This window comes from Dipodomys merriami, unplaced genomic scaffold (genome assembly GCF_024711535.1).
Source record: "Dipodomys merriami isolate MVZ:Mamm:240054 unplaced genomic scaffold, mDipMer1.0.p SCAF_8, whole genome shotgun sequence".
Taxonomy (NCBI): domain Eukaryota; kingdom Metazoa; phylum Chordata; class Mammalia; order Rodentia; family Heteromyidae; genus Dipodomys; species Dipodomys merriami.
Genome location: NW_027206401.1, coordinates 22,250,662 through 22,277,616, shown reverse-complemented (window position 1 = coordinate 22,277,616; position 26,955 = coordinate 22,250,662).

Sequence of the window (26,955 nt, the reverse complement as noted above, 5' to 3'; positions counted from 1 at the left end):
ACAGTCTCATTACAGCATGATAGAAAGTTCTAGAGCTTCTTATACATGGTTTGTGTAAGAGTTAATGGGCACAAATAACAGTCCAACCAATAATAATAGGAATGCAAGTCCCAAACATAACTCTCCTCCATCCCCAGTTTTCTCTTGTATTTTTGAAACTGGAGTTTTAGACTCCTCAAATATAAACTTGAGGAGCTGTACATGGGAAGTCTGTCACACAACCACTTAATAATAAAGCAGAATTAAAACTCATTGTCAGTCATCTTCAGAGTATAAACATAAGCTATGCTTTAAATAGACAAAGAATTAGGGGCAAGGGATGAAAAATAAACAGAGTTACACAGTTTCAGCCACAGGCATGTTCCAGAAGTCAGAGGTGGCCAGAGGTGGCATCAGATAATCTGATGTCTTAACACTGGTCTGATGGGGGCTTGTTACAATGACTCAATGATGCTTGGCAGGTGGTCTGATCATGTTCACTCCTTTTTGACTTCCAAAATGGCAGTAAAGTGGCGACCACAGATAATAATCAGGGTATAGATAATATGTAGATAAAAAATGGAGGAGCTGGGCCTAGCTAGGCCTAGCTTTCATTCTGCTTTTTTTGTTACTTTATGGGCCCAAAGAGTTGGTGTTTCTCAGCTAAAACAATTATTGAGTCCTTATTACATTTTTACCATGTTATTTCCTCTAGATTGTCTGTGTAACGTTTTGTTTTTAGTTTGGAAATCATTTTTTGCTCTTCTATTTTTGACAAATTAATCATCTCTGTCTTTGATTTATGCCCTAACTTCCATTTCACTGAGAAAACGAAAAGAAATTCAATTCTATTTTACAAAGGTAAGACTTGGGAAGAATTAGTTTTCGTCACTTGGTATTGTAAGTAATAGAATTCGACAAATTATGTAATCTTTAATAATAATTTTAGTCTGGATCAAGTGGTTAGAAGAAGCTTTAAGATCCTCTTATAGTGTAAATAATTTAATTTTTGTGTGGCTTTGGTATTTTCAATAACAGCTTTTTGTTATGGTTGAAATTCAATGCAGAGAGGAAAGTTTATAAACAACTTTGAGGACCCTATTTTCACATGTTATGGTTATTTTTCAAGTTAATGGAAGAAAACTCATGCAAAACTCTGGGCTCAGTCTTTGGAAAAATTCCTATTTGTGATAAAATTTTCTAATAGTAGAAATGAGGAAATTAACAATAAGAACTAATTTATAGAACTTTGTTACTGCTAATGATGACCAAATTAACAATTTCTCATTCAGATATCTTCTTCAGGTACAGACTCTTACATAAAAGACAACTATTTTTAATGTTATACTTAGAATATATATTTAATGTCCCTAAAAACAACTGACCTTAACATCTAGGGCAAATGTTCACTGAGAACAAAATTTAATCATATATAAATATATAATGTGAAATAGAATGTGTATTAAAGGGCTTCTCACTTGAAGAAAACTCAAATAAATCCTAATCTAATAAAAATATGAAAAATAGGAGGCGATAATTCACATGGCAAGTTCATAAAATGCTCTTGACTCAAGAGTATTTGTTGATTTATTGAATTTAAAAAGAAATAAAGCAAATTTTTTCCTTGGGCCTTCTAAGTAACCTTTTGTCCAAAATTCCCTTCCTGGATGCTAATCTTACTGCTTTGATTGTGGTTCAGCCCAGATTTTTCAGTTACCCAACAGAATTGCAGGGTAGATCGTACTACCAATAAATAGAAATACTCAACTAAACACAAGAACAAAAGGACTTTCTACTTTAGCTCTCCATCTTCAAAAACCACATAAAAATGATAGAAACCTTTAAGTTATAACCCTGTCATTAAAATCACCTAATTCTAGGTAGAACTTTTCTTATAAATCTGCAGAAAGAATGACATCTAAGCATGTCATTGGTACAGACAAATTTCCCTAGGGGTTGGGGGTGAGAAGGGTACGGGTTGGGAATGTACTTTATGTGAAAGTCAATGAAGTCATATTCATGATATGATATTAAAATCATATTAATATTACAAAATGATGGTTAACTCAGTATTAGCCTGCTCAGGTGATGACCATGATTTTTTAAAAACATTATTTCCTCTATAGAAGCCTAGTTAGATATCTGTATCTGCCAGTATATTCTTTCAATAGGTATCTGTACAACTTTTGAGGTTAGAATAATATGGAAAATTTTAGAGAGAAGGAATAAATTTGGAATAACCAGTTAAGTCAAGTAATAGAGATATCTAAGTAAAGCTATGGTTTCCAGTTGACCCTTAGATCTGTAAGAGGGTAGTTGATATTTTCTACTATCTTTACTACATACTTCCTTTCATGAAGGAAGTATAATTGTTTACAGATCAATTCATTGAAGATATTTTTACTCTTTTCCCCCTTCAAATGGAAGAAGTGAAATGAGAGTGCAGATCAATTAATTATTGAAGTGGCTATCTAGGTCCTAGGAAATCGAGGTCAGTGACCTCATTGTGCTGATAAATGAATTTGATCCCAGGAAAGGCCAGTGATATCAGGTTTCTGGTTGCTTAGCTTTAATCATTTATGTGTGTCCTATTATTTATAGAGAAAGATACAGGACCAGGAGGACTAACAGTTCCAAATTCAAGTTCATGAATATTCTACCACAAATGTGGGTGCTCTCAGAACAGCACTTAGTCAGAAGAACGGTTAAAAACATGAAAGCAAAGATAACTACTGTCATTTCAGTATGCTGCAGATACTGGGTAAATCACTGTATTTGGAAGTTTTTAACTTGACTTTCATCTGCATCTTCTTCCACCCTTTAAAGCAAAATTACTGCTGTTATTCCTATTCTTCCTGTCCGCTTCCTCCTCCTTCTCCTCTTTTTCTTCTTAAGTCTCAAAAAGCATAAGTCTGATCATTTAAAATGCTAAGTATTTTCATTTCACAAATTTATGCCACATACCTATACTGCACCCTGTATTGTTACTATTGACTAGACAAGTTTGAATTGAAGGATAATAGGTTTTTAATTGTGTTGATTTTCTTTTACCAAATGAATGTTGTTTTGACTTCTCCATAGACACATGACTGTACTAACAGACACACACACACAAAATGGGCATTGGAAGTAACCATTTGAGTAAATAAAAGAAAGTAGCCATTGGATCATTTACTTGAACTATTAAAAACTTGGGAACTGTAGCCTTTGGCACAGGTCTGTTATTCCAGCATTCAGGAAGCCAGAGTAGGAGAATTGTAAATTTAGGGCAGAGAAGCTCTGTCTTTTTTAAAAAAATATATTTTTTATTGTAAAAAACTGTAAAGAAGGGTTACAGTTACATGAGCAAGGTAATGAGTACATTCCTATCAAGCATTGTTACCTCCTCCTTTGTTTTTCTCTTACCATCCCTTCCCTCCCACCTTCACAACTACACTCCCTCACCCCTCGCCCCCTCTCCCCACCTAAATTGTAAAGTTTGTTTTTCAACATAGTGTCTTGTACATATCTCATTGTTATAATGGGTCAACCTGTATCCCTATTTAAGCATTTTGTTTTTTCCCTTCCCCTCCCTAAGCGAGAGAAGTATGTATACAAGATGCAGGGCACCAACATCAAAGACAGTAAAAACGGGTTATACCATTGAGGAGGAACATACAAAGCAACAAAAAAATCACATGGTACATTATAAATAACTTAGGAACAATAGCAAGAAAGAAAAGACCACTTGTGTCCCTATCATGGGGTTCATTTCACTTAACATCATCTTATCTGGTCATAAGTACATAGTTTTTTACCTTTTCTGCTTGTCCTACACATGTACTAGTTATTGCAAATAAGGGAAACCATGGGACCTATGTTTCTTTGGGCCTTACTTCACTTAATATATTTTTTCCAAGTCTTTCCATTTCCTAACAAATGGGGCAGTGTCATTCTTTCTGATGGAGACATAGAATTCCATTGCATATATATACCACATTTTCTTGATCCATTCATCTACTGAGGGGCATCTGGGTTGGTTCCATATCTTAGTTATGGTAAATAATGCTGCAATAAACCAGTTGTGCTGGTAGCTTTAGTATGGTCTTGTTTGTGATCATTTGGTAAATGCCCAAAAGTAAGTTGCTGGGTTATAGGGGAGCTCTATGTGGAGTCTTTTGAGGAACCTCCATACTTTCCAAAGTGGCTGAACAAGTTTACATTCCCACCAACAATGCACTAAGGTTCCCTTCTGTCTACATCCCTCCAACATCTGTTCTTATTAGAATTCTTGATGATAGCCATTCTAACTAGGATGAGGTGGAATCTCAATGTTGTTTTGATTTGCATTTCTTTTATGGCTAGAGAGAGTGAGCATTTCTTCATATGTCTATTGGCCATTCTTATTTCCTCTTCAGAGAAGTTTCTCTTTAAGTCTTTAGCCCACTTATTTATAGGGCAGTTGTTTCTTTGAGGATTTGTTGTTGTAGGATTTAAATTTTTGAGTTTGAAGTATATTTTAGATATGAGACCCTTATCTGTTGTATGGCTAGTGAAGATCTTTTCCCAATCTGTGGCTTTCTATTGATCTTGCTAGCTATGTCCTTTGCCATGCAGAAGCTCTGCAATTTCATGCAATCTTTCATGTCCAATCTTTCTTTGATTTGTTGTGTTTCTGGGTCTCTATTAAAAAAATTTCAGGGCTGGGAAGGTGGCTCAGTGGTAGAGTGCTTGCCTTGCATGTACGAGGCCCTATGTTTGATTCCTCAGCACCACATAAGCAAAAAGAAAAAAGCCGGAAGTGGCGCTATGGCTCAAGTGGTAGAGCACTAGCCTTGAGCTGAAGAGCTGAGGGAGAGCGCCCAGGCCCAGAGTTCAGGCTCCACAACCGGACCCCCCCCCAAAAAAAAAAAAAAGAAAAAAAGAAAATTCCGTCCTGTGCCAAGTAGACCTAGGGTTTTTCCTATTCTGTCCTGTAATGTTTTCAGAGTGTCTGCTTTGACTCCAAGGTCTTTGATCCATTTGAAGTTGATTCTTGTTCAGGGTGAGATATAAGGATCTAGCTTTAGTTTTCTACAGGTGGTTAACCAATTTTGCCAGCACCATTTACTGAAGAGGCTGTCTTTCTTCTATTTTTTTTTTTAGCTCCATTATCGATGATTAGGTGGCTATAGGTCTGTGCGTTCATTTCTGGGCTTTTAATTCTATTCCATTGGTCCTGAGGTCTGTTCTTGTGCCAGTACCAAGATGTTTGGATTACTATGGCTTTGTAGTAGAGTTTGAAATCTGGTATTGATATTCCTCCAGCAGTGTTCTTTCTGTTAAGGATCGTTTTTGCTATTCGAGGTCTTTAATTGTTCCATATGAATTTTTGGATTGCCTCTTCTATTTCCTTGAAGAATGTGGTTGGAACATTGATAGGTATTGCATTGAATTTGTAGATAGCCTTGGGAAGTATTGCCATTTTCATGATGTTGATCTTTCCAATCCAGGAGCATGGGAGGTTTTTCCACTTCCTAAGTTCTGCTTTGATTTCCTTTTTCAGGTTTTTAAAGTTTTCATCATAGAGGTCCTTCACTTCTTTAGTTACATTAATTCCTAGGTATTTTATTTTTGGGGGGAACTATTCCAAAAGGAGTTGCTTTCCTGATTTCAGCCATGCTCTTCTCATTGACATGCAGAAAAGCCATTGATATTTGAGGGTTAATTTTATACCCTGCTACTTTGCCAAAGTTTCGAATTAGCTAAGAAGCTCTGTCTTAAAACAAAATTCCAACCAACAAAACAAAAAATGGGCCATAAGTTAACTTAGCATTCAATTTCTAATCATCATAGAAAGAACAATTCTTTAGCACTCAGAAATAAACTGAGAAAATAAACTTTGGTGGCTGGGAAGTTGGCTCAGTGGTAGAGTTCTTGCCTCGCGTGCATGAGGCCCTGGGTTTGATTCCTCAGCCCCATAAGCAGAAAAAGCCAGAAGTGGCTCTGTGGCTCAAGTGCTAGGGCATTAGCCTTGATCTGAAGAGCTAAGGGACAGTGGCCAGGCCCAGGGTTCAGGCTCCATGACTAACCAAAAAAAAAAAGCAACTTTGGAATCATTAGCCTTCACTGAACCATTAAAAATTATGAACTGGGTGCTAGTGGCCCACACCTGTAATCCCATAGTATGATGTCATATAACTGTAATCCAGCTATTTGAGAGGCAAAGGTAGGAGGATCTGAGTTCAGATCCAGTCTAGATAATGGTAGGAAGTCTCTGTCTCAAAAATAAATGAATAGGGGTTGGGAAGGTGGCTCAGTGGTAGAGTGCTTGCCTTGCATGTATGAGGCCCTGGGTTCAATTCCTCAGCACCACATAAGCAGAAAAAGCTGGAAGAGGTGCTGTGGCTCAAGTGGTAGGGTGCTAGCCTTGAGCTGAAGAGCTAAGGGACAGTGCCCAGGCCCAGAGTTCAGGCACGTGACTGACCAAAAACAACAAAAAAAGAATAAATATATGAATAATATTCTTCCCTGTGCTTTGCTGCTATTCCTCCAGAAAGATTTGGCACTGTGCCTGGTACATGCCCACATTCAACATACCATAAGTGTCTCATGATAAATGAATGCAGGTATCTATATAGGACTCATAATATACACCAGGCAAAGAGCAGCTTATATCTACAATGTGGGAGTGGACTGCACATTCTTCTTGCATGGATGTAGGAAATGGAGTGTTATCAGGGGACCCTCTGTGTGATTCACCTGTTTCCCCATTTTCAGGGCTGCTTGTAAACAGAGCACGTGTTGCTCACAGTCCACCTGGTGGACAGCAGGTAGGTTGAGATTCTGCCCATTGAAGCCTCACACATACATTAGTGCAGTTATGGAGTGCACTGGATTTATGAATAAGAATCCTGAGTCCCAAAGGGCCTTCAGGGCCTGCCCGGCTCCCAAACCCACCTCCAAACCCTGGAGGTGTATATTAGCAACATTAGCAGCATATATTAGCTAGTGCTTATGACCATGATGATTTCACAAACTGGATATGTCAAACAACACCATTCACACTTCCTTATTCTGTTACAGATCAATTGTCACCCTGTATTACTATCATAGGGCAATGTAATGGGAAATATCCTCTATTGACAGCATGGTTCTATACCTGTGTCATATTTTCCCCCTAATTACTGAGAAAACAGATGAATAAAATCTTCTAAGACTATTGTGACCTGAATGGGTTGATTAATTGAATTGAATTGGATCCCAGAGAGGAGCCAGCAATGCTGAATCCTGTTTGCTATGTTTTAATCTTGCTTGCCTACTTGCAGGATGTGTGTGTGTGTGTGGGGTGGTGTACTTTAATGAGTCATTTAAGCAAGGGGTGGATGAGTGGGGGAACAAATGGGTTAGTAGAATATACAGTTGTGTTGTTTTTTCAATACTCAATTGACAGTCATTAGGGTGCTATTTGGAAGCTATTTCAAGGGACAAAAATAGCAGGTCAGGCCTTTTAATTTATTTCATTGCTCTGGGTTATCCATCACAGAAGAGGAGATAGAATTTGGTGATAGATTAAAAAAATTCTCTGGTTCGGGCTGGGAAGGTGGCTCAGTGGTAGAGTGCTTGCCTTTCATGCCTGAGGCCCTGGGTTCAATTCCTCAGCACCACATAAGCAAAAAGAAAAAAGTCGGAAGTGGCGCTGTGACTCAAGTGGTAGAGCACTAGCCTTGAGCTGAAGAGCTGAGCGACAGCGCCCAGGCCCAGAGTGCAGGCCCACAACCAGACCAAAAAAAAAAAATTCTCTGGTTCATTCTCTGTTATTGGATTTCTTTCAATTGATCTCCTTTCGAGTTTTTTTCCTTTCTTTGCTTTCTTATTAATTTTTAGATTTGGAAGTTATCTTTCACCAAAGATTATGTAGTGAATATGCTTGTGTGTGTGTGTGTGTGTGTGTGTGTGTGTGTGTGCGCGCACACACACGCATGCCAGTGCTGGAGCGTGTACTCAGAGGCACTCAGTTTTTTGCTCAATGCTGGCACTCTACCACATGAGCCCCACTTCCACATCAGGCTTTTTGCTGATTTACTGGAGAGTTGTCTGTTGAGCTGGCTGTAAGCCTCAATTCTCAGGTCTTAGCCTCCAGCTGGGAGCCACCAACACCCAGCTCCTCTCCACCTTCTTATTTATTGTATTTTTCCACTTTACTATATTTATGCTTTTTGGAGATGGGGTTTTATTATGTAGCCCAAGCTAGATTTGAGCTTAAGATTCTCCTGCCTTTTGGAGTGCTGAGATATGAACTTCCATATTCAGTGTGGTGCTTGTTTTCCAATCTAAAAATAAATAGTAAACTTAAAGGGGTGGAAAATCACAAAAATGGAAACAATAAATTAGTGCTTTTGGCACTATGACTCTAATATTTTTTTATTGTGAAAATACCATACAGAGGGGTTACAATTACATGAGCAAGGTAATGAGTAATTTCTTATCAAGCATTGTTGCCTCCTCCTTTGTTTCTCCTTACTATCCATTCCCATCTTCCCCCGCCCCCCACCTCTCCTCCCTTCCAAAGTTGTAAAGTTCGTTTTTCAACATAATGTCTTGTACATCTCATTATTGCAACTGTATCCCTATTTAAACAATTTGTTTTTCCCTTCCTCTCCCCAAATTATACCAACATCAAATACAGTGAAAACAGGGGCTATACCGTGGGGGAGGGACATACAAAGCTACAAAGAAATATAAATATGTTAGAAACAATAGCAAGAAAGAAAAAACATTTGAGTCCTTATCTTGGGGTTCATTTTGCCTAACATCAACTTATCTGACCGTTTCTGCTTGTCTCAGACATATACTAGTTATTGCAAATAAGGAAAACCATGGGACCAATTTTTCTTTGAGCCTGGCTTACTTCACTTAATATAATTTTTTTCAAGTCTTTCCATTTCCTAACAAATGGGGCAGTGTCATTCTTTCTGATGGAGACATAGAATTCCATTGCATATATATACCACATTTTCTTGATCCATTCATCTACTGAGGGGCATCTGGGTTGGTTTCATATTTTAGCTATGATAAATAATGCTATAATAAACCAGTTGTGCTGGTAGCTTTAGTATGGTCTTGTTTGTGATCATTTGGTAAATGCCCAAAAGTAAGATTGCTGGGTCATAGGGGAGTTCTGTGTGGAGTCTTTTGAGGCACCTCCATACTTTCCAAAGTGGCTGAACAAGTTTACATGCTGACCAACAATGCACTAGGGTTCCCTTCTGTCCACATCCCTCCAACATCTGTTCTTATTAGAATTCTTGATGATAGCCATTCTAACTAGGATGAGGTGGAATCTCAATGTTGTTTTGATTTGCATTTCTTTTATGGCTAGAGAGAGTGAGCATTTCTTCATATGTCTATTGGCCATTCTTATTTCCTCTTCAGAGAAGTTTCTCTTTAAGTCTTTAGCCCACTTATTTATAGGGCAGTTGTTTCTTTGAGGATTTGTTGTTGTAGGATTTAAATTTTTGAGTTTGAAGTATATTTTAGATATGAGACCCTTATCTGTTGTATGGCTAGTGAAGATCTTTTCCCAATCTGTGGCTTTCTATTGATCTTGCTAGCTATGTCCTTTGCCATGCAGAAGCTCTGCAATTTCATGCAATCTTTCATGTCCAATCTTTCTTTGATTTGTTGTGTTTCTGGGTCTCTATTAAAATTTTGGCCTGTGCCAAGGAGACCTAGGGTTTCTCCTGTTCAGTCCTGTAATGTTTTCAGTGTCTGCTTTGACTCCAAGTTCTTTGATCCAGTTGGAGTTGATTCTGGTGCAGGGTGATATATAAGGATCTAGCTTTAGTTTTCTACAGGTGATTAACCAATTTTGCCAGCACCATTTATTTCTTCCATTCTATTTTTTTTAGCTCCATTATCAAAGATTAGATAGCTATAGGTCTGTGAGTTCATTTCTGGGTTTTCAATTCTATTCCATTGGTTCTGAGGTCTGTTATTGTGCCAGTACCAAGCTGTTTGGATTACTATGGCTTTGTAGTAGAGTTTGAAATTTGGTATTGATATTGCTCCAGCACTGTTCTTTCTGTTAAGGATCATTTTTACTATTTGGGTCTTTTATTGTTCAATATGCATTTTTGGATTGCCTTTTCTATTCCCGTGAAGAATGAGATTGGAATATTGATAGGTATCGCATTGAATTTGTAGATAGCCTTGGGAAGTATTGCCATTTTTCACTATGTTGATCTTTCCAATCCAGGAGCATGGGAGGTTTTGCCACTTTCTAAGTTCTGTTTTGATTTCCTTTTTCAGGTTTTTAAAGTTTTCATCATAGAGGTCCTTCACTTCTTGGGTTAAGTTAATTCCTAGGTATTTTATTTTTTGTGGGGCTATTACGAATGAAGTTGCTTTCCTGATTTCAGCCACGCTTTTCTCATTGTTGGCATACAGAAAAGCCATTGATTTTTGAGGGTTAATTTTATACTCTGCTACTTTGCCAAAGTTTTGAATCAGCTTGAGTAATTTGGGAGTGGAGTCCGTGTGATTCTTTAAATACAAGACAATGTCATCTGCACAGAGGGAAAGTTTTACTTCATCTTTCCCTATTTGGATCCCTTTTATGTTTGCATCCTGTCTTATTGCTGTAGCTAGGCATTCTAATACTAGATTGAAGAGAAGTGGAGAGAGTGGACATCCTTGTCTCATTCCTGCATTAAAAGGAAATGGCTTTAGTTTTTAACCATTAGGTATAATGCTGGCTGTAGGTTTGTCATATACAGCCTTTATTGTATTGAGGAATGTTCCATGGATTCCTAGTTTTTCCAGAACCTTCATCATAAAGGGGTGTTGGATCTTGTCAAATGCTTTTTCTGCATCTATTGAGATTACCATGTGGTTCTTATTCTTGCTCTTGTTGATGTAATGAATTATATCAATTGATTTGCGTATATTGAAACAGCTTTGCATCCCTGAAATGAATCCTGTTTGATTGTGGTGTATAATTTTTTGGATGAATTGTTGAAATCGATTGGCCAGAATGATTCTAATATTTTGGAAGGCACATTTATTTGGTTTATAAGACACTGTTGATTAAAGATAATATGGAAAAAAAAAGATAATATGGAATGTATTGTGGATACTTCTAATTTTCTCTTTCTACATGGTGGTCAACCTGGGCAAATTCCATAGCTTAATTGCCCTTCCTTCCTTCCTTCCTTGCTTCCTTCTTTCCTTCCTTGCTTCCTTCCTTCGTTCCTTCCTTCCTTCTTCTTCCTTCCTTTCCCCCCCTCTCTTTTTCCTTTCTTCTTTTTTTTTTTTTGTGGGAGGCGGTCTGTCGTGGAGCTTGAACTCTGGGCCTAGGCGCTGTCCCTCAGCTCTTCAGCTCAAGGCAAGCGCTCTACCACTTGAGCTACAGCGCCACTTCTGATTTTCTGGTGGTTTATTGGAGATAAGAGTCTCACAACTTTCTTGCCCAGTCTGACTTTGAACCATGATCCTCAGATCTCAGCCTCCTGAGTAGCTAGGATTACAGGCATGAGCCACCAGTGCCTGGCTTCCTTCTTCTTTTCTTTGTCATAGTCTTTTCTCATCCCCTTCCAGACTTGAGGAATAGCTGTACCATCACCATTGACACTGATGCTGCCGGGCTCTGTAGACTTCTGTCAACACCAGGTGCTGTCTTTGCAGCCCTGGGAATGCTTCTGTCACAGCCCCAGCAACAACAGGTGAGTTAGATACAAGAATAGCTTTCCAGATGCTTCTGGGTATTTCTGGTATGCATGAAAGTTACATTACGGAGATCAAAACTGAGCGTTCTGTTGTTGTTGTTGTTGATTTGGGGTTTTTGTTTGTTTATATAGCAAGATAGGATCTTGCTATTTAGTCAGGCTGACCTTGAACTTTTGATCCCCCTTCTCTGCCTCTCAAGTGCTAGGATTGCTGATGTGTACCACTGTATATAAGAAGATTGAACTTTCATGCTCACATCTCGTCTAATTGATTTCAACAGGCTAGGAATAAAAAATTAATTCAAAAGCAGAGTCACTTTAAAGCAAATGAAAAAAATAAATCCTCCCTGTCTTTTTCCAAACATCTGTGTCTGGTCATAGATTTGTTTTGTTTGGCTCTCGCAGCATTTAAATAACAACCACCAAAAATTGGATTTATTGATATGCAGATAAGACTCTGGATTTCTGGCATGTAGGAGATCTGCTGGCACTGGGAAATGTTCCCTCATGGACGGATGGGAGGAAAGATGGCTGGCCGCTACCCTGAGCTTACAAGGGCAACTGTCCCCAACTGACCACCTGCATTCATCTACCTTCCTTGCTCATCTGTGACTTTGAGTTTGCTCTAGGTAGATAGAGAAGAGGCTCAGTAGCATAGTTTTTTTATTTCTATTTTTCTTGTTGTAGAAAGAATCACTGATAAATATTACTGTGTTATTTGACTATTTGCTTTTCACCTTGTCTTTCCCCTCAGGGAACTTAAAAGATGGTACAAATGGTAAATGTATTGATTCTTCTTACCTGGGAAAATGTTTGAGTGGAAGGAATGTGCTCCAAAGGAAGTGCCATCGAAACCAAAAGCATTTTGTGGTCCTTTGATGGATGCTGAGTGTGTGAGTCAGAGGAAGATGGGAGGAGGAGGCAGCGGGAGCAGAAACAACATCTTTGGCATACAGGAATTTGGGACTTGGCTGAAGGCATACACTAGGCAAATCTTGTCCCAGATGACGTAGCATTTGAGATGAGCCATAAAGGGTAAGTGTAGCTTAGCAGATGGAGACAGATCGTAGAGAGGTCAGCAGGGACAATATGAGCAAAAGCTTGGAGTATTAAAAGCAATATTGCAGGAGTTAGAGAAGGACAAAAATACCGAGTCCTTTTCTTTTTCTTTTAACTTGTGTCACTTGTACTTTAGGAGTTTTTAGATCTGATGCAATGATCATTTAAAAAACCCTCAACACCATCTATTCAAATAGCAGCTGTTGAACCAGTAAAGTAGCATTGACATTACCTAGGAGCGTGTTAGAAACAGAATCACAGGACTAGGAATGTAGCTCTGTGGTAGAACATACAGTTAGTATGAGTGAGGCCCTGAGTTTATTTCCCCAGCAACACCAAAGCAAAAGTGAAGGAAATAGAGAGCCATAGACCCCAACTCTAAACCTGTGTATAGTTTGATAATGAGATTTGAGACCAGGTAACATTAGAATGACATCTTTTTTTTTTTCCTAGTACTAGGGTTTGAACTCAGGATCTGGAATCTGTCCCTTAGCTTTTCCCTTAAGGCTGGTATTCTACCACTTTAGCCATAACTTTAGTTTTGGCTTTTTGCTTAAGTGGAGAAAAGACCCTCATGGACTTTCTTGCCCAGGTTAGCTTTGAACCATGATCCTCAGATCTCAGCCCTGAGTAGTTAGGATTACAGCTGTTAGCCAGGGGTGCCTGGCTGAGTGCTATCTTTTTTCCCATCTTTTTAGATAAAGTAGACTATCTAGCCACAAGACCCAACATATCAACAGACCTCAGGACCAATGGAATAGAATTGAAAACCCAGAAATGAACCTACAGACCTATAGCCATCTAATCTTCGATAAGGGAGCTAAAACAATAGAATGGAAGAAAGACAGCCTCTTCAGTAAATGGTGCTGGCAAAATTGGTTAACTACATGTAGAAAACTAAAGCTAGATCCTTATATATCACCCTGCACCAGAATCAACTCCAAATGGATCAAAGACCTTGAAGTCAAAGCAGACACTCTGAAAACATTACAGGATGGAATAGGAGAAACCCTAGGTCTCCTTGGCTCAGGCCGAAATTTTCTGAATAGAGACCCGGAAACACAACAAATGAAAGAAAGGTTGGACAAATGGGATTGCATAAGATTGCAGAGCTTCTGCAGGGCAAATGACATAGCTAGCAAGATCAATAGAAAGCCCACAGATTGGGAGAAGATCTTTACTAGCCATACAACAGACAAGGGTCTCATATCTAAAATATACTTGGAACTCAAAAAATTAAACCCCCCAACAACAAATCCTCAAAGAAACAACTGCCCAATAAATAAGTGGGCGAAAGACTTAAAGAGAAACTTCTCTGAAGAAAGAAGAATAGACACATGAAGAAATGTTCAACATCCCTAGCCATAAAAGAAATGCAAATCAAAACAACATTGAGATATCACCTCACTCCACTTAGAACGGCAAAAATCAAGAACTCTAACAACAACCAGATGCTGGAGGGGATGTGGACAGAAAGGAACCTTACTTCATTGTTGGTGGGAATGTAAACTTGTTCAACCACTTTGGAAAGCAGTATGGAGTTTCCTCAAAAGACTTCACATAGAACTCCCCTATGACCCAGCAATCCCACTTTTGGGCATTTACCCAAATATTTACAAACAAGACCACACTAAAGCTACCAGCACAACTATGTTTATTGCAGCATTATTTACCATAGCTAAGATATGGAACCAACCCAGATGCCCCTCAGTAGATGAATGGATCAAGAAAATGTGGTATATATACACAATGGAATTCTATGCCTCCATCAGAAAGAATGACACTGCCCCATTTGTTAGGAAATGGAAAAACTTGGAAAAAATTAAATTAAGTGAAGTAAGCCAGGCCCAAAGAAACATAGGTCCCATGGTTTCCCTTATTTGTAATATCTAGTATATGTATGAGTCAAGCGGAAAAGGTCAGATAATGTGATGTCAGGAAAATGAACCCTTAGATGTGTATTTTAATGTTTTTTTCTTTCATGCATGTGTTTCTAACGCATTTATAAGATTATCTCTTTGTTGCTTTGTATGTCCCTCCCCCACAGTATAACCCCTGCTTTCACTATATTTGATGTCAGTATAACTTGTGGAGGAGATGGGGAAAAACCAGTTGTTTAAGGATACAGGTGGACCTGTTGCAACAATGAGAAGTGCAAGTTGTCATGTCCAAAACGAGCTTTACAACGTCGGTGCGGGGGGGGGGGGGGGCGGGGGGGGGCGGGGAGGAGAAGGATTGGGATTGGAGGGGAGAGGGGAGGCTGGGAATGGATGTGAAGGGTAAACAAAGGAGGAGGCTGCAATGCTTGGTAAGAAATGTACGCATTATCCTGCCCATGTAATTGTAACTCCTCTGTACAGTATGTTCACAAATAAAATAAAATTAAATTAAAAAAAAAAGACCCAACATATCACAGTAGGAGGTTCACAGCAATAATAAACTTACTATTATTTTACTTTTGAGGTCATTATTTTGAGGCCATTTACTTTATTTGCCATTAATTACTGTTTTAATCAAACAAATAGTAGCCATAATAAAAACTAGCTAGAACTAGTCTCTTAAAATGGAGGTTGTTCTTGCTCTTTGAACTTGTATACTAATAAAAGAAGTAAATATTATGGAGCTTTTAATTACATTAGTGAGTTCACTTAACTTCCACTTTATGGCAGGAAGCTATATAAAACTAATCTTACTTTTTTCATTTTATGAGCAAGATGATAAATGAAAAGCCTGTAGGATTAAAGGTGTCATTATTAAATTCATATACGTCCTTCATGTGTCTCTACATCAGGCATCAAGCAGACTGAATTTAGAAGTGAACTGAAGGTCATGGCTGCTGACTTGCTCAGGGATGGTCACACAATTACCTTTCTGCAACGAAGATCTAAACCTACACTTGAGCTGGAATCTTGCATTATTTTTTTTCACTACAGACACCTAGACTGAACATCAGAGATTTTTGTTCTTCTGCAACTGAAATGGATTCTCTTTGATCTTAATTACTATTATGGGAAGGCTCTCTTCTAAGTAACTGACTTCAAATTTCTTATTTCAAACCATTGTTAAAAATGCAGGCCATTGTTAAAAATGCCATCAGTGGTGTGGAGTATACTTTTAATCCTAGTGCCTGAGGGGTTGAGGCAGGAGAAATTAGAGTTCCAGAATACTCTGAAGTACATAAAAAAGACCTCTTTAAAAAAAAATGCTGGATGCATTGTTTTATTTTTTCTTTAGTATAAAATCAGCCAGGTTCATTAGGTTTCTATGATAAAACATGAACTATAAGCAAACTACAATGAATAAAAATATTACTTATAAGGCTGGGAAGGTGGCTCAGTGGTAGAGCGCTTGCCTTGTATGCATGAGGCCCTGGGTTCAATTCCTCAGCACCACATAAGCAAAAAGAAAAAATTCGGAAGTGGCACTGTGGCTCAAGTGGTAGAGCACTAGCCTTGAGCTGAAGAGCTGAGGGACAGTGTCCAGGCCCAGAGTTCAGGCCCCATAACTGGACCCCTCCCCCCTCCAAAAATATATATACATGTATCACTTATAGTCTGTAGTCAATACTCTCCTGATATAACTCACAGGAGGGAAGATCTATTTTGGCTTGTAGTTTCAGAGAGCTCAGTATATGGTCTCTTGGCTCCACATACTTGGACAGAGTATTACGGAAGTAGAAGTATATGGTACATGGTTGTTGCTCACCTCATAACAGAGAGTGAGAAAGAGACTGGGTACTGGGTAAAACCTTCAGCTCCCTTTCCCTCTCCTCCACTCTTTTCTCCTCTCCTTCCCTCCCTTCTTCATATATATATATATATATGTATGTATATATATACATACATACATATATATCTTTAATATATACTATATATGTATTAAAATCAAATTATACTCATTCTCTGTACAGTATTTTATAACAAATTGTTCCACATGCCAATAGATACTGTTTTTATAACAGTTTTCATGGGCCCATAGTATCCAATCCTGAGATATAATACAAAAAGGTCCAGGCATCATATTAAGAATTTTGGGAATATCTTCCCTCCCTCCTCTCTTTCTTTCTCTCCCCCTCTCTCTTTTACACACACACACACACACACACACACACACACACACACACACACACACTCCTATGTAGTAAGTGGCTTATCATCTCCGTAAAACTGAGGCTCACAAAGAAAGGTCACTCATAGTGTTACTTGATTTTGATCACATAACTGTTAAACAGTAGAGCTGATAGGAATTCCTACAGTCTTGATCTAGAGAGATGTCCTTAGATTCTCAGCTGGATACGCAATTGAACTTTACAGGCTCTTCTTAAAGTAACAACTGGTGCCTACAGAAGTCTTCACCACTGCCAGGATCTATCCCATGAGAGCAATGGCCAGGCCCCCTTTCTCCATAATCTTCGAATGTCCTTCATGTATTTCTAGCAGCAATTAGCTTCATTGTCAATTATATGTAGAACATTCCTTACCCTGTGTTCTCCCTTAATATTGAAGAATAATTCTTATTCTGCCTTTGATTATTCTTCCCTTTTCTTCCTTCTTTTCTTCTCTTTCTTTCTTCCTTCATTTCTCTCTCTTTTCTAGAGCTTTGTTATTTTATTTTATTCAAATGGACCAAACTCCATTAAAACATCTATACTATTTTGAGAGGAAAAAGAAGCTTGCTTTTATGATTTCAAATGAAGCTTTCAGGACTTTAAATGTAATTTATCATGTACCTCCAAGGGATAAAGAAAATGAATGGTGAAATATTAAAATAGCAAAGAGATTTTCATGTGGCCACCTTTGACTTTTAAAGCACCTTTGACTTAAGCGAACATTTTAAACTAAGTTGCCTCTTTGCACAGTCATTGGCAATGGCTATTCCCGCGGGGAGGGGGGCTGTTGATCTCTCCTTACTTCAAAAAAGAACTAGGAACTTGAAAAAAAAAAGGGTTGATATTTCGTCTCCCAGAGCTAATACTGAAGCAATAAACCACGAATGAAACTGCTGGGTGATACTGATAGCAGCAATAATGTCAGTGCTCTGACGCTAGCTTGCTAGAAATAGGAAGTACACACTTCTGTAACTGGACAGAAAACTGAGACAACTCAGTGATCCCAATCTGAGTGCTAACAGGGCTACCTAACGAGCCAACCATGTAGCAATGGAGACCAGCATGCTAGTCAAACTCATCATCAAGGGCTACCTAAGTCTTTCTCTAGGACTCTCTATTATTGTTGTTTTATCATTGAATTTGCCCACAGCAGCCTAATGTAATCATCCTTATACAGTCATCTTAATTTTGTTCCACTGGGCTTAATTTACTTCTGAGTGATTTGGGGTAAAAGTTGAAAAAAGATGAAGACAAACCAGGGAATAATTTAGGCCTGAATCCTGGTTCTGTAAAGGTAAAGAAAGAAAAACAAATCAAAAAAAGAAGATTCTGTATTACTGTCTAAATACCCATATCAAATATATTCTAACAGGAGAGAGTTTGAAATTTCACTATATACTAAGAAATCTCATTCTTCCACTTAAAAATCTGTTAATTGGAAGAACTCTCTACCTATTAGCTTCTGGATCCATAAATGTCAGACATCGGAGTCCCTTTCCTCAACTTGTGAATTATGTAGTGACATCCTTTGGCTCTTTACTTGGATGGAATGATGCTGATAGGTTGAAACCACTTGTAGAAGCCATTCCTCAGCATGACTGGCACTGACAAAATGGTGGTGACCATGAGGCACGCAGACACCAGTAAAAGCAAATCCCAGCTGGGCACTAGGAGCCCGTGCCTGTAATACTAACTACTCCAGAGATTGATATCTGAGGATGGCGATTCAAAGCTAGCCTGGGCAGGAAAGCTCATAAGACTCATCTCCAATTAAACTAAACAATGCTCTACGCCAGGCACATACACTGAAGTGGAGCTGTGGCTCAAGTGGGGAGAGCACCAGCCTTGAGCAGAAAAGCAAAGGGACAGTGCCTAGGCCCTGAGTTTAACCTCTAGTACTACCGTAGAAAATATACAAGGTCCACAGCCAGATGAACTGGAGCCCCCATCTCAAACAGACACACACACACACACACACACACACACACACACACACACACACACACACACACACACACACACACACACACACACGCTTCCCTCAGCTGTGCCTCAGCAAGGATGGGCAAACTTGCTCAGTTTCTCTAGAAAGTAAGCCTTCTTTCTCTGTAGTTTCCCATCTCTTGTTATGCTTCTGTAAGGCACCACACCCACTCCCCCACATCCACCCACACTCTTAGCAAGGAGTCACGACTAATCCTGCAGAGAGGCAGCTGCAGACATCAGTCAGGAAGCATCTTACCTCCATTCTACCCACACCTGCATTGGCATCTGCCTTCTCCCCTGACAAAATGCGCAACCAGCTCTCCCTCAGTTAAAAGTTGATCACACATCCTGGCATGATAATTCACATCTGTAGTCCCAACTACGTGGGAGATGGAGGTGGTAGAATGTGTGAGGCCAGCCAAGACAGAACTAAGACTCTTTATCTGAAAAATAAACTAAAAACAAGAGGGCTAGAATTGTGGCTCAAGTAGCAGAGTGCTTGCCTAGCAAGGGCACGTTCATAAAAGCTGATCACAGGTGCATTGAGTGCCATCTGTTCAATCATTGCTTCTTTTCCTCTCTTCTTCCCTCTCTCCATACCTCCCTTCCATCCTGCTTTCCTTCCACTCCACTAGAGCAGCTTTGTCTTTGCATAAGCCTCTGTTTCAGCATAGAATATACTTCAGAGCTCTCCCAAACTCTCCTGACCTGGTCTGACTCTCCTGTGCACCTGTCATGATATCTCTATCTCAAAGGGTCCTTTCTTCTCTTCTTCACCTCTCAGTTACCCTGTTAGACTTACATATTCAGTACAGATGCAGAAATCTCTTCAGTGTACAGATGGGACTAGAAGAATGACCTCTAGGATTGAATGCACTGGACTCTTGGACAGAGACCTGGGCACCTCATACTTATTAATTGTTTTAGTTTATTACTATTTCCCAGGTAAAGACATAGAAAATTCTTTTGTTGTTGTTGTTGTTGGTCATAGGGCTTGAACTCTGGGCCTGGGAGCTGTCCCTCAGCTCTTCAGCTCAAGGTGAGTGCTCTACTACTTGAACAACAGTGCCACTTCTGGTTTTCTGAGTGCTTTATTGGAGATAAGAGTCTCATGGGCTTTCCTTCCTGAGCTGTCTTTGAACTGTGATCCTCTGATCTCAGCCTCCTGAGTAGCTAGGATTACAGGCATGAGCCACCAGCACCTGACAAAAAAATTTTTTTTTGATTGGTTGTGGGGCTTGAATGAAAATTCTTAATCTAGTGTCTTAATCTAGAATCTGGGTTAAGGACAATTGGAGGTGATTGCTGAAGGGTCTTAAATTTTGGGAGGGAATTGTGAAAATGTCTTATAGGATAAGACAGAGGCATTGGTTGCATAACATTGTGAATGGACTAAATTGTACTCTTGTTAATGGTTAATTTTTATGCAAATTTCCCCTTCAGAATAGAAACTACAGAGGAAAAAAAAGAAGAAAAAAATAATTGCCTGGGCAGAGAGGTTGATTCTTATGTAGACCATCAGTCTTTATACCATTTTGTTTGCTTCTACAGAATTTTGGACTGTGAGGACTCAAGAATGCAAGTTTTCTTTGTACCAAACCTGATGTAGGAGTGTTTTCCACCTGCATTGGGATCTCAAAGAGGAAACCAAATAAGTTCTGTAAGATAGATGAGAAACTATGTATTTTATTATATCTTTATATCTTTATTATAGCTTTATAAGCCAACTTAGAAAACTGTTGTTTACATATGGGATACTAAACATTGACAAACTTATGTAAGTAAGTTATATAAAACATGGAAAGAAGAAGAAAAAAGCTGTAATTATTAATCAGTTTCCAGCATATTTCAGCTTTCCTTTCAGGGTGCCTCATTTTGAATGGAGGAAAGCTGCTCACTGGGAACTAATTTGCATAGATAACTCACCATACTGTAATGGGACCTCTGCAAAAGCTGAGGCTGTGAACAGGATCAATAGTACATATTCTTTGCTTGGGCTTTGGAATGCATTTAACCACATTTAAGTATTAATCTTAATAAGCTTTCCAAGCTCTGACTGTTATTGCTCCTCAGAGTGTTAATAAGAAATAGAGAACTGAACATTGTATTTCCATTATACTAGCAAATTCATACTAGAAATCACTATGAAAACTAATTATTTGGAAGGAGAACCATGCATGCTATTGGGTGGGAAATCTTGCCATCCTAAGGCTAGAACATGGTCAAAACCCTTCATTCCAGCAGTAGCTTTTCCAAAGTGTGTCTGAGTTTATTATGCAACTTAAGTCTTTTACTTGAATTCATGAGAGTGAGAGATCTCCAACTAGTATGGACTTAGGCTTCCTGGGCTAAGAGCCCCTCATCATTAGGGAAATGGGAGAGACTTGTGAGTCTGGCCTTGTGAATTCTTAACAGCCTGAAATCTTCTAGCTACCATGTATCTATCACTCAACATCTATTCTCTCATTCATCCTTCCAAACCATAGCCTTTAGTTGAGAAACAAGAACATAGTCCACATATCTAAGAGGTTGGAGATGAATTTTCAGTAAATCTCCTAAATCCTTTTATCCTCTCTCTGAGGTCTAAATGTCTCTCCACTGGGAATTAGGAAAAGGAAAAATCTCTTTATTCTATGAACATGTAGTAGAGAAGCCTCCTTTTTCCTATTAAGTTGGCTAGGTTGATATTTTACCCTCTAGAGGATCTGAGATGGAAGGAGAATTTTGTGGTTTTTTGGCTTTCTACTTTGGACAAGTGCAATGTTTGATCTTAGAAAGAGAAGTAAAATCAGTAAATTGATTCTCTTACATACTTTGTGAAGAGGTAAATATCAAACCAGGAATGGTGTTGCATGCTTGTAATTCTAGCTACTCGGGAGGCAGAGGTAGAATCACAGGTTCAAGGCCAGTTAGGATAAAGGGTAGTTGTGAGACTGTCTCAAAAAAATAAAATAAAGGACTAGAGATAAAGCATTTGCCTAGCATGTGTAAGTTCCTGGGTTCATAAAGAAGGGTATGGGGAGGGTGCCAGGGTGAATATCCATCATCCATTGAAGAAAACACCAGTCCATACTTATTACGAAGTGTCACCCATGGTAAACAAATTGGTGGTAGTGCAGGTGAGAAGTTGGATTTAAATGGATATTTTCAAAAGCAGGTGTTTATGACTATGCCTATAATCCTAGCTACTCAGGAGGCTGAGATCTGAAGATAGCAATTCAAACCCAGCCCAGGTAGGAAAGTCTGTGAGACTCTTCTAATCAATTGGCCACCCAAAAGCCAAAAGTGGAGCTGTGGCTCTAGGGTAGTGCACTAGACTTGAACACAAAGAGTTCAAGGACAGTGGCCAGGCCCTTAGTTCAAACTCCAGGACCAGTACATACACACACAAAACTGACACCCTCATTTCTTATCTGACTATAATTGCTACACAATATTTTTTACTATACTTTAAACATTAAAATGCCTCCTAAGCTCTTGGCAAGAGTTTATAAACAATCAAAATCCAATTCTCTGCCACTTAACAGCCATTTAACTTGAGCATACATAATTGAGTTTTTCAACATTAATATATGTATGGGCCAGAAATGCATATGCCATATATTAGCCCAAATCTAAGTGTTACCAGTGAGTATAACATTTTTATTATTAACTTCAGTTATTTTCCTCGCAGGAATGGCCGTAATGAGGTTCGAACCCTGGCTTGTTTTTTGGTTTTTGGTTTTTGTTTTTTTCCCTCTGCCTGGACTTGAAACTGTACTGAAATCATTCTCTGAGCCCAATTTCATCCAACAAGGAGGCTCAAAGTGGAGGTCAGGGAAAATTGGTCTTTGTTACGAGTGGTCTCAGAAAAAGAAAGTATCTCCTTTAAAATCTACTGAATGTCAGTATTTCCTTTCTTTTTGTGTTGGTGTCTTCCATGAACAGAGCAAGCAGGAAATAAAGTTTGGTTCATATAATCGGCATCCAGCTTTAATAAGCTTCATTGAACAAAGCAATTCTATATTCTATTTAAATATAAGCTCTATGTCAGATCTTGTGGGTGTGTTTTTCACTAGTGAGACATTCTGTGTAGCAAGGGACACTTCCATATCAATTAAGATGGTGATGAGTCACCACAAAGTTGATGTATAGATTTCTATGACTGAGCTTGCTCCAAATGATTCTACAAGCAATGACTACACACGGGCAGGATGTAATACCCCTGATGCCTTTACTACACAGCAACATATTTCAACCTTCATAGTTTGACTTTAGTGATTTGATGGATAAAATTACTACATTTAAATGAAACTCCCACCTAGTGCAATGTCTCATATGTGATTCAGACTATATATAAGTGATTATTGATTAAATGAATGAAGAGATGAATAAATAATAAGGTGACAGAACCAATTTTTTGTGTCATATTGTCTTCTTCTTTCTTGGTGGTTCTGGGGTTTGAACTTAGGACCTCTAGCTTGTGAGCCAGACATTCTACCACTTGTGCCATGACCCCAGACCACACTGGCTTTTAAAAGTGGAGTTTTTTGAGGTCATGTTTTAACTTGAGTCTGAAAGTGCAAAATTCAAAACAAAACAAAAAAGGAAAAACCAAGAAGCCTATCACTTCTCCTAAGTTAAAAAAGTCTCTCTCTCACATGTGCAGTGTGTGTGTATGTGTGTGTGTGTGTGTGTGTGTGTGTGTGTGTGTGTGTGTGTGTGTGTGCCAGGCCAAATGTAATAACACATTAGAGTCAGGTGAATGTGGATAGAAGGTTACTAAACTTCCTGTTTTGTCTGGGATTGACAGGATTTTCCTGTGACACAGGCCTTTCAGTGGTAAAAGAAGAGTCTTGGATAAACATCAGATGGATCAGCCATTCCACCTAGTTTTTAGACATAGGAGTTTGGTGACCTGTGGTCTCAGACTTGAAGTTTCCAACCAATACAAGCAGTTGCAAACTTCTGGCCCATGGACTCTACCAGGATGTTGTCTGATTTTAGGAAGATTTATTGCCAGCCTTAACAATCAAGGGACTTTTACAGAAAATGAATGTGTCCATCTCTTCCTGCAAGACTTCACTGTCTAGAAATGCTGCATCTACTCATACAGCAGTGGTGCAATTTCAGGTGGGAAGTCTCACCCACTGTTCACATTCATCATCACTGTCTGTTGTCCTATTAGAAGGCTCAACTTTCATATGCCATTTATTATTGTGCTTGCGATGTTAGGTTTTGAATTCTTAAACAGTTTCATAAAAGTAAGGAAGTTAAATGTATGACAGAAGGCCATAAATTTCAAGAAATTAGGAAGAGGACATGTTTCTGATCTCACATGTACATTATCTCTGACTTATCTCTGCAGGGACATTTTTTTTTGTAGTCTCTACTCAAGGGAGAATGTCTCCCATGGGAGACATTCTCTTATTACTTGTTTAGAGATATTATCTTATTTCTATTCATATTATACAGTCCTTTCAATGTATTTTCATATAATGCTTATTCAAATGAAAAATATTCATGACTCTGAATGTAAAAATGACATATAGCTGTATAGAATATGTATATTATTTCTCTTCATCTATAATATGATATAGATGGGGAAAATGGAAGGATGGATACCAAATATTAATCCTCAAAAAGGGAGGAATCTTCCAATAGCCAATAGGCTATTTACATGTCTGATATACCATACATAAAATACCAAACTTCCCAAATTTCTTTTCCTTTCTCTTCACTTCTTTTTGTTTTGTTTTGTTTTGTTGTTGTTTTATTTTTGAAAGGAAAAAAAAGTTCTTGCTATGTAGCTTGGGTTGATCTGAAACTTGTGATCCTTCTTCTTCAGCCTTCTGGCTGCTGAGATTACAAGTATATATACCAAGCCTGGCTCAAAAATCCTAATTTCCTATTGTTATCTTGAACTCACTCAGAAACTTCAAAAAAGATTCGAAGTCCAAATGCATAGACCAGGGTGGGCCATCTTTTTTCATAGAGGTTAAACACAGTAACGTTTTAGGCTTTTCAGGCCACACAGCCTGCCTTGCCTACTCAGCTCTCCAGCAGTGTGGGAAAGCAATCATAAACAGGCACTCACATCAACAGGGTGGTGGTGGTATCTCGGTGGTCATACTTTATAAACAATGACATATTCATTTTTCTTCGGATTCCTCCCTACCCTCAACATTTAAAAAATGTCAAAAAGATATTCTTAATCCATAGGACATCCAAAACACGTTGCAGTAGGTGAGATCTGGGTTTCTGGATCTACTTGTCAATCATTGTGATAGTTGATCAGTATTTCTACTCCTATAGGATGGAGGTGCATGAGTCCTGAGAGGCCTCTAGAATTCACCTCCAGACTCACACATGTCATATTATAACCTCTTCAAAGGCATCGATATTATTGTGCAAAGATGATGTGGCTACAAAGCTGGATGATGATTTATTTAGGTTGCATACCAGGGGTCCATGGTAGAATTGAGGTATGGGTTTATATCAAATAAGCAAAGTGACACATTCTGAAATAACTCAGCCAAATACTATCCCATTTAACAGTGACATTTTCTAATGTACGTAATGGACATTCACTTTGAGAGAAAATTAATAATGTGGATGATGTGGTAGCATTATTCTTCAGAATGTCATAGCATTGGTGGAGGTTGGTAGAGACTATGAAATTGACATACCTACTCCAAGTTTAAACAGCTATAAAATATTTTCCATACTAAAGAGTGGAAAAAGCTAATGATGGGTTTGAGAGTGACAAAAAACTTTCTTAATTTTACCCCTCAGGAGGTGAGTGGCTGGGTCTAATGATGCAAAGAACTAATTTCTAGTATGCTAATTTCTAGGAAGCTTATGTGCAACAAATTACTCTCCTGTAGTTACTTCAGGTAGAAGAGTATAGATTTTGCTTCATCTCTTCCAGTATTTCTGAGAGGTACTGGAGACCACTTTTATTAGAAGCATCAGGAGTCCTATAAGAGATACTTCTACTGAAGTAGATAGCCTGAGTTGAGCTTCAGCATCCTGACTCCCATATCCGGGGGACAGGACTGTCTTGTGTTCTCTTTGATTCCTTGAAGGTATGTATAATGGTCTTGGAGTGTGCTTTGGGTCCTGTATTGCTGTGGACCTCTTGACTCTGCTATATGCTCCATTTGAGAGAATGTTTTTCTCATCACTTCTTGTCTCCCATGAAGGCTCTGCTCATGGTCTCTGCCCCATTACTCTTCTTTCTTTAATAATCTTCATCTTTCCCGAACATCAACAGAGATTTTACCTTTTAGTAGCTTCTGTGCTCAGCCCTCTAAAAGCCATAGAGATAGAAATGTACCAGTATCCAACTCTTAGGAACAAAGCACGAAGAAAGCACAAAGAACAAAACAGAAAATAGTTCCTTAATCAATTACCCTGTCACACACTGAGACTGAAAACCACAGGCCTACATATATAAATAAATTTGAAAGATACGGTGCTATGTCAGGAAGCCAGTGGGCTAGCCAGGGACTGAGGTAGAGAACTGGCAGTTGTGTCCATTGCTCTTCCCATAGCCAACACTCCTAGGCTGTCACTAGAAGAAAGAACTGCATTGTGACCAGTTCTCACTGGAGACACAATGAAAAGCTCCCGCCAAACATGCGCCACTTGAACACTGAATCACTCCAAATGCATCTCCATTTTCTGTTTCAAGTTCCTAGGTTTTTATCTCTGCATTGAGCTTGTGGCTATTTTAGATGTGCAGACTACTAGGACCCCAGGCCTCATGAAGGTCCTACATTTTATAATTTTACTGCACACTGTTTGCTTCTTAGCCCTCAGTTCTGTGATACTGGGGGACTGCCTCAATTTGTATCTGATTCCTATATATCTGAGGGCCAGGAGTCCTCATCTGAACTCTAATCAGAAACCTTGCTCCTATATCCTAGTCACTACTTTCCCAGAGAAATCCTCTTTGGTTTTGAATTCACCTACTCATTAATTCTTCACTGTTTCTTGGGCCACTGGAGGCAGAGCCTTACCTAGACTTCTGATGGTTGGCAAGCTCCTTATAGCAACCACTCAGGTCCGGAGGTTCTGGAACTTGAGTCTGAGTCACAATCCCTTGTAGGCTTGGGAATAGAGCTAGAAATTTTGTATTTTGTTTTGCATACTCCC